This window comes from Spermophilus citellus (assembly GCF_964194105.1).
Source record: "Spermophilus citellus genome assembly, chromosome: 12".
NCBI classification, from domain to species: Eukaryota; Metazoa; Chordata; class Mammalia; order Rodentia; family Sciuridae; genus Spermophilus; species Spermophilus citellus.
In genome coordinates this window covers 54,396,206-54,407,323 of record NC_138198.1, presented here as the reverse complement: position 1 = coordinate 54,407,323, position 11,118 = coordinate 54,396,206, and the positions used below count along the sequence as shown (strand labels likewise).

Sequence of the window (11,118 nt, the reverse complement as noted above, 5' to 3'; positions counted from 1 at the left end):
TTTATGAGCACTGACAGTAAAGTGAGATACATAGTTTTTTAAAAAATTTATTTGAGATATACATAGTTTTAACATCACAAACCCAGGAAGTTATCTTTAAAATATTAGATTTTACAATTTAAGTAAATCATAAAAATTTTTTTTAGCCAAAGATTGGAATCTTCCCAAGTTAGGATTGAAAATTTACTGTCTTAATGTAGTAGCTTCCCCATTGTTTCCTTATTTCAGTCAAATATATATTTTGTAACAAACTTTGCAAAAATTGAGACTGCAATGATACTGCCCACAATTCAAACTTATTGTTTTTAAAATTTGAATAAGTGTGTTATGCCTGAAATGGCCAAGTTATTTTTTAACGACGCCATAAAGCTTTTAAGTTGTGATGATGCCTTCCAAATGTTAATTTGTTACTATTATTTGATAAGCTTATTTCCAAACGATTTCTCGTATGCTACACATTTCTCATTGGTGATTACGGGTTTTCTATATTTGGACCATCAACTTTGGCACTGCCTCTTCTGATAAAATAAGTGTTTACCACTTTCAATCCTTAATGATCCAACTTTTAATTTATTTTGTGCTGGGGATTGAACTCAGGGTTGCTTTACCACTCAGCTACACCCCCCTATCTTCTTATTTTTATTTTGAGATAGAATCTCTCTAAGTTGCTTAGGGCTTTGCTAAATTGGCGAGGCTGGCCTCAAACTTGTGATCCTCCTGCCTCAGCCTCCTCAACTGCTGGGAGTACAGGCATGTGTCACTGTACCCAGGATGGCTCAATTTTCAAGTAACAATTGCCTCCAATATTCGACTAAGAACACAAGTAAGCCCACCACTTTTCTTTGAAATTAATAATATATATCTGTTCATTTGAGGAAAGACAAATGGTCTCAATGCAAGGTATCACGAGCTATCCAAATTCTGAAAACAAAGGACTGGACTAACTTGGACTTTGATTTTCTTCCCAAAGTTACAGAAGATGGAGAAGGCCTGAAAGGAAGGCACAGATCCACAAGGGCAGAGAGAAAGGCAGAGGTCACTGCATCTTGGGTGCTGGAGATGAGACAGACCAGGAGTAAAGGATTCAGTGTCACAGAGAGAGCAGGGCCGCCAGCACCTGGTATCCTGGAAGTCAGGGATGTAGCTGCTGCTGCACACGGGACTGTTAGGGAGCTCCTATGGGAAGCCTGCAAACCCGAGTCCCAGGGCCTTGCAGCACACCGTGCTGCCCTTGGCCTGCACACGCCTGCCTGTCCACTCCCTGCTGAGGGCAGCTGAGTCATGGAGCAGCAGGGGCCTGGGAAAGGGATCCTCCTAGGAGCTGACCTGCGCTGCCCCTCTTCCCCAGGAACATTGGCATCCATGCACCCACCTCCAGGTCAGGGACCCAGTGACCCCAGAGAAACTCCAGCCCAAGACGAAAGAAAGTCCTGGGTGAAATGGCTCAGGGGACTCGTAGCCACCTTCTGGAACCCCCAGCCACCTGCCTGTCCCCCCGCCCACCCCGGGTGTTCCTGTCAGCTCTTCAGTACATTCTTTTAAGAACATGCCACCAACCATCAGAGACTTGAAGAAAGAGAGCTCCTGACAGGAGGAGAAGAGATCAAGTTCAAGTGCAAAACAGAGGGGGGGAATAAAAGGGAAAAAAGAGGAAAAGTAACTAAAGATGAAAATTAAAATTCCCCAAACCTGCTTTAATCCTCAAAAAATAAAGGGAAATATTACCCCTAAGAAATTTAAAAAAAAAAAAAGGAAAAACAAAAAGAGATATTCTTGCAATGAAAACAGGTCTTAAATCCTAAAAAATATGAACATAGAAATAAAAATCTTAGTGGAGATGATGGAAGAAGAATAGAGACCATCTCCCAGATAACAAACAGAAAATGAAGGGAAGTGGGATAGAAAGCAAACAGCATGAGAGGATGACCCCGGGGGTCGGCACCTGAACAGAGGAATCCCTCCCGTGGGGATCGGGGAAACCAAGAAGCACGTTGCCAAGCCTGAGTTTCCAGTTGGAGGGAACTTGCTGAGTTCCCTGCAGAGTGAAAAACGACCCTCCCCAAAGCACAGATCCTAAAATGTCAAAATGCACAGATGGAGGAAGAGCCCAACATCTTACAGTGAGGAAAAAGGAACTTAAGCTAAGAGCCATGAACCTCAGACATTCCACAAGAAATCAGAGGTGATTTGGGTCCCAAGACTGGGAATCCATGTCTCACTTAGACCCTGGCTAGTCCCGGGAGGCTGAGCTCTCAAGGGAAGGGTGAACAGATTGTGCTTTTAGTCATGCAAGTTCCTGAGGAACTCACTTAGCAAATACCTTTTCTCAGAAAGCTACTGTGGAATGTACTCCCGCAAAACAAAGGAATATATCAAGAGGATACTAGATCAAGGTCAAAAGCATGTCCCTAAAGACATGGTGTCTTGAGACTACAGGGGACAGTAGCCTTGGGAACAGAAAAGGGAATAACTGGCAAAGGGTTCCAGAAGGCTATATTTTCAAGGGGAAAAAATGAAACTGAAAGAATATTTGGTGCTTTTTAAAAGTATTAACGAAAGGTTTATATTTCTGGTGAAGGGTTTGGGAATGAATTTGTAAAATGTACCAAAAAAAAATCTAAAAATTGCAATAACTTACAATGAAGCAGATAATGTCTATTTCTAGAATGAAATAACTTTCTGTCTTCAGAAAAAAATCAGTGTGTTTTTGTTGTTAATTATGTAAATGTTGAATGCAAATCTTACTTCAAAGTCATTAAAAGGTGAAAGTACTGAACATTTTTTATCAGAATGGGCAACTATATCCTGGTAAATTCATAATTCAAATATAAAAAATTGTAATCATCGATGGGAAAACATAAGACAGAATTATGAATCAGTTACATATGATAAAAAATGTGACATTTACTCTTGGGGAAAAACTTATTAGAAAGGATTTTTTTTGAAGATGAAAGTGTATGTCTTTATTTATTTCTACAATCTATAAGAAAGCAACTATAGTAAATCTCAGAAAGTTATTGACACTCTGGAAGGTAGCTTAACTAGAAGAAGGAATTAGTTTTTGTTTTTGTTTTTTTCCCTCAAAGAAGGGAAAACATTCTCTATAAAGTTGTGGTGACTTTTGTCAAAACTAGATGATACTATATTAATTACTTTTAAATATAAAACTTGTAATCTTATATAGCCAATGATAGCACCCACAGTAAAGTCATAATAAAGATTATCCAAGTAATATGAGATTTAAATTAGAATTTTACAATGTTTTGTAATTATTATTTTTTTAATGCACAAGTAGAGGATATTTGTAATACCAACAGACAAAAATAGAAAGTACCATTGGTTCTGCAACATTTCTTATGGTAAACTATAAAAAGTTGGATGTATCAAGGCCTGGAATATTAACATAATTTAAAAAATAATGTTAATGCAGGAATGTCACTCCAATTCAGATTGATGAACTCAACTTTCTGTGAAATAAATGTCAATTGAAATAAAAAAACTATTTGGGGAAAAATTTATGAACTAAGGCAACAAATTTTTTGCCGTTACCCACAAAATATATAGTTTCCTAGTTGAGGTGTATTGTATTAGTCTGCTCACGCTGCCATAACAAAATATCATCCAGATGTGGCGGTGCACGTCTGTAATCCCAGAAGCTTGGGAGGTTGAGGCAGGAGGATCATGAGTTCAAAGCCAGCCTCAGTAAAACAGAGGCGCTAAGAGACTTAGTGAGACCCTGTCTCCAAATCAAATGCAAAATTGGGTTGCAGATGTGGCTCAGGGTCGAGTGCCTCTGAGTTCAATCCCTGGTAGCCCCCTCAATGAAAACCAAAATATTATAGTCTGGGTGGCTCAAATAACTGAAATTAATATTCTCAGTTCTGGAGGCTAGAAGTCTGAGATCAAGACGCCAGCAGGGTTGGTTCCTGGCCAGGGCTCTCTTCTTGGATTTCAGATGGCCATTGTCTCACCATGTGTGTGTGTGGGGGGGGGGAAGAGGGGAGGGGAACTGTCTTGGTATTTTTACATCTTCATCTCCTTATAAGGCCACTCATACCATTATTGGGGCCCCACCATTGTGACCTCATCTAACCCTATAACATCTCAAAGGCCTTAGCTGTAAAGACCATCCCATTGGAGATGAGAGCTTCAACATATTGATTTGGTGGCAGTAGGTCACAATTCAGTCCGTAGCATTAATCAGCTTTCAACAGGAGGTAATTTCATGGCTATTGGTTGAGTGGATGGGGCGTCGCTGCCTAGCTGCTCCTGGTGTGTGAGGCAGAATGTGTGCACATGCCCCTGACCTAGCAACCTGCTGTCAGCTGTATGCACCTATGCACTAGGACAGACGAGAGGAGTGTTTTATGGAATCATAAAACAGAAAACATCTCAATGCACAGGAGAACAAGTAAACCAGGTATGTGCCTGCAACGGATGGAGTAGCGCCTACTATCACAGGAACGCATTTCCAAAGGGTGATTCTGTCCGCAAGCAGGCAATTTGCAAAGTATGCATTCAACAGAATGCCCCAAAATACGGAGTGCAAAAGAAAAGACAAGACATTTCCACACCATGAGTGCTATTATGGGTGCCCACACATACCACTGCACTGTCTCCCCGTCCCCCTCTTCAGCAGGCTTTCTGCTCTGTACCTCAGGCAGGGTGCCCAGCCTGCTACCAGGAAGTGCCCGCATGTCGTGAAGTCCTTGGCAAGTGACAGGCTGCTGGCCTGTGGCCTGGGCTCCTGGCCTCTGGATCTAAGGCCAGTGAGGCCCCATCAGGCCAAGGGGAAGACTGGCTGAACACTGAGCTCCACATGGCCATGTCCCCCGCCTGGCTGGCATCTCCCAAGATGGGAGGGGCAGAGCTCAAGGCCAACAGCTCAGGAGTGCATGCTGGGAGGGCCAGCGACTCTGCAGCCCTGGCCTGTCTCAGCAAGGGCCCTCAGTGGTTCTGATCCCCTTTACAGGCATGGACAGGGGGAAAGGCTCAAAAATGCCCAGATCCAAGGGTCAGCAATGCACTGGTTAGCCCAGGTCCTCCTCTGCTGCCAGTGATCCTGGCTCTAGCAGGAGCTGAGGTAAAGTGGGCCATGAGCAGGGAGCAGGCTCCAGCTGAGGGAGGCAAGTCCACGGGGCTCAGCTGAGGATCTACCCATGGTCAGGACTTGGTGCTTTGACCAAGGCACTGCCTATCTCTCTTTCTCTCTCAGCACTTATTTTTATTTCTTGCTCTAACTTCGGGGCTCCAGGAAGAGTTGCTCCCAGGGACGGGTCCAGAGACACATGGGCACCCTCAAGGTGCACAGCAGTGATGAACCCTACATTCCCTATCTCTTGTCCAGGAGGAAGGGAATCTCCTACTCCACTGACTGGTGGGGAGGTTGAGGCTCCTGGTGGCCTATTGAGGGCCAAAGCTGAGGGGGCACAGCCTTCTCTGCAGGATGAAGGTGGGTACTTCCCAGAATGTTTCTGATCCCCAGTCCCCCTCAGGTCGCCTCTGAAGCTTCCCAAATGGGATCTGGCTCCATCTCTACAATGCTCCTCCTGTGGAGGGAAGGGAGCAATAACCTGTCTGAGGCCCTAGAACACCTGCTTGTACCCAGGATGGCACTCTACCACCCAACTGTTCCCATCTGTTGGGTGGCACAGTAGGAGAAGCCTACTTCTGGGGAGAAGGGAGGTCAGGGAAGAGTTAACCCAGGGCCTCATCAATTCTGATGACAGAATTCTTCTGTAGCACAGCTACCTTCAGGCCCTTCTGGCGGCTGCTCAGCCCCTGGGGAATGGAGGTTTCTATCCTGGAGCATCCCAGCCTGTAACCTATAGAATCCTCAGCCAGTCCTGCCTACAGATCCCCACACCTCCACCTGCATACCTCCTCTGCAAGTCTCCAGGACTGTCCAGGTCATAAGCAAGCCTATGTTCTGTGAGTTCACCCAGCTCTGATCCCCCAAGTCAGCTCACCAACATGCCCAGATTTTCTACAGCATGAAGGTACTGAAGGACAAAGAGCCCACGGGCATGGCTCTGGGGAAATGGGCTCTCAGCTGACTTCTGGGAGCCACCCTAAGCCTCCTCACTTCCCTGAACCTTGGTTAGGCTTGGGTTTGGAGACTGCTAAAATGCCTTCATTAAAAAAAAAAATTTAGTTGTAAATGGATCTTTTTATTTTATTTATATATTTATGTGCAGTGCTGTGGATCAAACCCAGGGCCTCACACATGCCAGGCAAGTGCTCTACCACTGAGCCACAATTCTAGCCCCTAAAATTCATTTCTTAAGCTGCACTAGACACTTCAAGTACTCAACAGACACATGTGGCTAGTGGCTGCCACACTGGGCAGTGTAGAGAGAATACTCTCACCACTGCAGCAAGTTCTGTTGGATGATACCGTCCCAGACCTGGGGTACCAAGGGATAAGAGTCTGTCTCTAGTCTTCTGAGGGAAGTGGCTCAGTTCTAGCCCCACCCTAGTGGTGCGACTCTGGTGAGCCATTGTGTTGTGTGCAGAGCAAGAGAGCCATGATGTGTGGAGGGACCTGAGGCCACGGCTGTGTGAGAAATCTGCAAGGCACTGGTGGCCAGAAGTGAGCCAGGCTGTTAGTGCAGCCACTGCAAGTGGCCAGGACACACAGCAAGGTCCAGGAAGGTTAGTGGCATGCAGGGCACTGCAGTCCGAGGACGGGTTAGGAACACGCCTGCACTTACATGATGACGGTTTTCTTGGGGACTTTAGTCGCCTGCGCAGTGACTACAAAGAAAACAGTCAGAATAGCAAGGGTTACAGAGAAGCCAGTGCCTGGGGCTGACTCCCTGATGGCACTGCAGTGCAGCCATCTGCTGGGCTTAGGAGCACTGGCCATGTGTCCCTGGGCAGCCTGTCTCAGCTAGGAGGTCCAGTTTCCTCAGCTACAGACGGGTGAAAGCGTCTGCCCTGAGGGGCTGGGGTGTGACAGCAGGCACCCCAAGGATAGCCCACTCTCCCTCCTGAGCGCCACAGGAGCTGTGGGGAGGAGAACGAGCTGGCATCTGTTGCCTACTCAAAAGGGCCCAGGCTTTTCCTCATGCTGACATAAGCCTGTGAATTCCTCAAACATGTAGCCCAACATAGCCCTGAGGCCTAGGGAAAGGGAAGAGTAGCCTGTGGCCGTGCAGTGGGCCACCAGCCACAATGGGGCCAGGATGGTTGATGCCTTTGCCACAAAATGAGTTCAAGTCCAAAAGGTGTCTCCAGGGGAGAGGGATACAAGAGTCCTGAATGTGGACATCTGAACCCCATGCATGTGGTGAGTGTCTCCAGGGGAGGGGGCACCAGAGTGCTGCACGTGGCACATCTGAGCCCCATGCATGTGGTGGGTGCCTGAGGTCTGAGTGTGAAGGGCAGCTGTCCCAACTGTGTGGCCTTTCCTGGTTTTCCCAGCTGTTGCCCTTACCAAAGCCAGCCCATGGGGCCTATGTTTCCATCTTGCTGCTGGGGACTGGAGTTCCAGAGAGGATGAAACTCATCTGGAACCAGGCAGCACCTACTCCCAACCACCTTGAGGCCTCTTCCCTTGACCTCTGGGCAGGCCTGGGCTTGACTACTGCAGGCCATCTCCAGGCTCAGCAGCCCTCTCACTGCTCAATGGGAAGGTGGAGGAGGTGGCCAGCAAAGCCAAGCGGCCTGTACTGGGACATGGTCCCACATCTTCTGGACCAGGGGACTTTCTGCTTCACTGCACTGCAACACTGAGACAGGCTTTCCCTAGGCAACTTATGGCATTTCAAGCTTGTCGCAGATGATGAGCACAAGAGTTAGACACTGTCTGTGTGTGTGTGCATTGGAGGTCACACTGGCTACATTTGTGTGCCTGCACATGGATGTACCTTGCATACAAATGTGCACACAGGTGTACTTGTCTGCACACATATGCATGCTCAGACACGCTGCACACACATTCACACACACAAGTGTGTATACATGTATGTGCACATCAGCACATGTACATGTGTTTGCTCAGGCATGTGTGTTTATATGTGTGCATTGCTTGCACAAGCTGTGCCCAGGCATGTGTGTGTTTATAAGTGTGCATTGCTTGCACAGGCTGTGTTCAGGAGTGTGTGTGCGTTTATATGTGTGCATTGTTTGCACAGGCTGTGCTCAGGCTTGTGTGTGTTTATATGTGTGCATTGTTTGCACAGGCTGTGCTCAGGCGTGTGTGCATACTTATGCGTGCATTGCTTGCACAGGCTGTGCTCAGGCAGTGTGTGCTTATATGTGTGCATTGCTTGCACAGGCTGTGCTCAGGCAGTGTGTGTGTGTGCTTATATGTGTGCACTGCTTGCACAGGCTGTGCTCAGGCAGTATGTGTGTGTTTATATGTGTACATTGCTTGCATAAGCTGTGCTCAGGAGTGTGTGTTTATATGTGTGCATTATTTACACATGCTGTGCTCAGGCATGTGTGTGTTTATATGTGTGCATTGCTTGCACAGGCTGTGCTCACGTGTGGGTATGCATTTATAAGTGTGCATTGCTTGCACAGGCTGTGCTGAGGCATGTGTGCGTTTATATGTGTGCATTGCTTGCACAGGCTGTGTTCAGGTGTGTGTGTGTGCATTTATATGTGTGCATTGCTTGCACAGGCTGTGCTCAGGCTTGTGTGTGCTTATATGTGTGCATTGCTTGCACAGGCTGTGCTCAGGCTTGTGTGTGTTTATCTGTGTGCATTGCTTGCACAGGCTGTGCTCAGGCTTGTGTGTGTTTATATGTGTGCATTGCTTGCACAGGCTGTGCTCAGGCAGTGTGTGCTTATATATGTGCATTGCTTGCACAGGCTGTGCTCAGGCTTGTGTGTGTTTATCTGTGTGCATTGCTTGCACAGGCTATGCTCAGGCAAGTGTGTTTATACCCAGACGCCCTTCCTCAGACATCCTACTGTCCTGTCCTCTGCCCTCAGTGTAGACGCCCTTCCCCAGACGTCCTACTGTCCTGCCCTTTGCCCTCAGTGTATATGCCCCTTCCCCAGATGTCCTACTGTCCTGCCCTCTACCCTCAGTGGAGATGCCCCTTCCCCAGACATCCTACTGTCCTGCCTCTGCCCTCAGTGGAGACACCCTTCCCCAGACGTCCTACTGTCCTGCCTCTGCCCTCAGTGTAGATGCCCTTCCCCAGACGTCCTACTGTCCTGCCCTCTGCCCTCAGTGTATATGCCCCTTCCCCAGATGTCCTACTGTCCTGCCCTCTACCCTCAGTGTAGATGCCCTTCCCCAGACGTCCTACTGTCCTGCCCTCTGCCCTCAGTGTAGACGCCCTTCCCCAGATGTCCTACTGTCCTGCCTCTGCCCTCAGTGTAGATGCCCTTCCCCAGACGTCCTACTGTCCTGCCCTCTGCCCTCAGTGTAGACGCCCTTCCCCAGATGTCCTACTGTCCTGCCTCTGCCCTCAGGGGGAAACCCCCTTCTCTAGAAGTGCAGCCCATCCCAGCTGCTGCCTGCAGGAGGCCTGTGTGACCACTGCCAGGAAGGCTGCCCTGGGTCAGAGGGGGGTTATCCTGCAGGCCAGGGGCAGGGCTCACACTTCCCCACCACAAAGCAGCCTCTCCAGCGCTCATTCCGGGTTCCTGGCCACCTCCGCCTGCCCCACAGGTTCTGAGACCACGTGGCCTGCAGCCTCTGGTCTCCTCCCCGCAGCCTCCTCTTCTAGCCAGGTCATCTGCCCAAAATGCCTGCCCAGCCACCCCTGCAGGAAGTGCACCCGCTCTGAGACATGGTGGGTCTGCTGCCCCCCAGTCCTGGCTGGCTGTGCAGCTGTGACACAAGGCTCAAGCCTGAGGACCCACCTAGGCAGCATGGGCAACAGGCTCGGTGGCACCTACCTTCTATGGCAGCCACAGTCTGCTCCCTGTGGCGCTGCTCCCAGGCCGGCAGCACAGGGCTCTGCATGTACAGCTCCCCACCACCACGAGTGGAGCCAAGCCGGTTCACCAGCTGCAGGATGGACAGAAACCACTCAGGACCCCTATCCTCAAGGGACCTAGCTGTCTCTTGTCCACTCTGGTGGTCTTTAGTTTGAGGTCCCCACTGAGACTGTGTCCCCCAAAGGGGACAGGGCTCCCAGCCAGGGCCTCGCCCAGGCATCTTGCGCTGTGCAGATGGCTGCTGGCCGTGTGTGGCTCTGAGCCCCTGAAGTGCAGAGCTGGCTGGGTCTCCCTGCCTCCTGGAACTTGCATGTGGGGCCCACATGCAGGAGGCTGGCCTCTAGACAAGAGCCAGAGACTGGAGCCTGGGGGTCTTGGGGGCCCTGTAGCGGGCACACACCTGCTCAATGTCACTGTGTGCCAGGACAGGCCCTGAAGACCAGAGGCTCAGACTGGGCCTTGCCTTCAGGAGCCCCAGCCTTGGGCCTCCGGACAATGAACAGGGACAGGGCAGCTCTTCCCTCTGTAGGGTCCCACCTATGTGACACCAGGAAAAGGTGGAAACTAACACTACTTTTTACATAAATGGATGAAAGTTGAGGTCAGCACTGGGTTCCCTAGAAAGGCAAAAACCAAAGGGCTTCTTTGAGAGGGTGGGAACAATGGCAGGTGGCAGGGCTCAGCCTCGTGTGGAAGAGGAGCAAGGCCAGACATGGTGTGGTGGGTTGGGGATGATGGGTGACAGTGGCCTGGTGTCTCTGGGCCTGTGCCAAGGGCCCAGGCCCTTCCCTTGTCAAGCCCTAGTGGACAGCTGGCCATGAGGCCCCTTGCCCACCCGTCTTACCTCGCATTCATAGTGTCCCAGGTCATCCTTGCCAGCTGCTCTGACCACAAGCACCAGCAGGCCGCTGCGGGGCTCACTCAGCATCTGGTACTTGTTGCCCGCAGTCAGCAGGGCCCCATCTTTGTACCACCTAGAACCCGTCCCAAGAGTCCATGAGGCAGGGTGTGACATTCCCTGTGCTGCAGACCCGCTGCCCTGGCCCAGATTCTACAGTCCTTGGTGAACCCACCCTGTGGATGTCCACATCCAGCTTGGCCATGCTATCTTGTGGCAGAGGCCCCATGCCCAGTGGGTCTCAGCCCCACAATGCCCTCTCTTCAGTGATCAGACAGTCACTGTGCCCAGCCCCGTACAGCTGCACAACCCTTGTG

The 11,118-nt window shown here is 49.6% G+C and overlaps 1 protein-coding gene across 4 annotated transcripts in view; it reads right to left on the bottom strand.

Annotated features, from left to right (window-relative positions):
- The window catches only part of LOC308631576 (obscurin-like), a 166,845-nt gene that overhangs the window by 136,355 nt on the left and 19,372 nt on the right, over window positions 1-11,118 (bottom strand). The window lies entirely within an intron of this gene.